The 1,342-nt window shown below is 44.6% G+C and overlaps 1 pseudogene; it reads right to left on the bottom strand.

Moving 5' to 3' along the window:
* Positions 1-298: 298 nt before the first annotated feature.
* Positions 299-1,015, bottom strand: LOC109299341 (annotated as a pseudogene).
* Between the last annotated feature and the right edge of the window lie 327 nt (positions 1,016-1,342).

The following is a 1,342-nucleotide window of genomic DNA, read 5'->3' as shown; positions in this document are numbered from 1 at the left end:
CAGTATTTTTAAAGGCCCTGTCCTATCCCACGAGGGCTAGGTGGCTAACCTCAAGCTATCCCCTGTTCCTACCTGGATTGTGGAGTAAGTGACAGGGATCAAAATAGCAAGACATTAATTATAAAAATGCAAACACATGCACACAAACACACACATGTTTAGGGCTTGTATTCTTGGGATACCCAAAGCATTAGTCATCTGCAGACTTCAAAGAACTTTTCAAGAGAGGTCAATGTTATTGTTCCTTTTCATAGATGAAGAAACTGGGTCTCAGAAAAGTGGAGATAGTTGGCTAAGGTCAATCTATAAACCAGTGACAGAGCCAGGGATGTACATATTCCTTCAGGAAGTCTTCAGCAAGCTGCCTTACTTCTATGGCCCATGTTGCACTCCACATCAGGATTTGCCTATCAGGTCTTATCTGATCTACAGTTTTTCTGATCTGAGATTCAAATCCCATTTCAAGCATTCTGTCAGCTTCATCAAGCACAAGGTAAGTACACCTCCTGAGATTCATCTTCCCAGTTTCTAAGAAGTCTATGAGCCTTCCAGGCATTGTAATGTAAATCTCCATACCTCTTTCCAAGTCATGGATCTGTGGTCCTTTTGAAACACCGCCATAAATACACTTGGACTTCAAACGACATGCTCTACTAAATTCATCAACCACTTGCTGCACTTGTTGAGCCAGTTCTTGAGTTGGTGCCAGAACAAGATGAATAGGTCCATCTCCACGCTTTAGGAATGGCTGATGATTTATATGCAGTATGGCAGGCAACAAGTAAGACAGTGTTTTCCCTGATCCAGCCTGTGCTATTCCAACCATATCCAATCCACTCAAGGCAACAGGTCATCCCTGGGCTTGAATAGTAGTTAGTTCAGAAAAATTCTGCCTCTGAATTACCTCCATAATGTTTGCAGGAAAGTTAGCTTCATAAAAGTTTATAAGCCATTTTGGACAGATATGGTCCTTAACTGTAATTTCTTTGCTTACTCTGTATTGTTCAACCTCTTGTGCACCTGTTACAGAAATTGCCAATTGCTCAAATCACAAGCAAGGCCTTATGAGGGAGGATAAAGCAAGATGCTGTGTCTATTGATTAAGCGCTTAATACACATACACACTGTGGGAGGGGAGACAGAAGCCCCCCTCCCAGTATGTATCACCCGACGAGCCCTGATACTTACCACAGGGCCCGGGACGAGTAACAGCTGGGGGAAGACACCAATGCAGGCTTGGTGGCTCTGCAGCTGCCTGAGCCTATGGATTGGCGATCCTCAGGGGTGGAGCCTGGGAGCTGCCTTTTGAGCAAAAAGGCAGCTGGGGAGACACCCAGCTGCT

The sequence above is a fragment of the Gavialis gangeticus genome, unplaced genomic scaffold, assembly GCF_001723915.1.
Source record: "Gavialis gangeticus isolate Ggan-Ray unplaced genomic scaffold, GavGan_comp1, whole genome shotgun sequence".
NCBI classification, from domain to species: domain Eukaryota; kingdom Metazoa; phylum Chordata; order Crocodylia; family Gavialidae; genus Gavialis; species Gavialis gangeticus.
The sequence above is the reverse complement of the archived record's forward strand: the minus strand, read 5'-3'. Positions and strand labels throughout refer to the sequence as shown.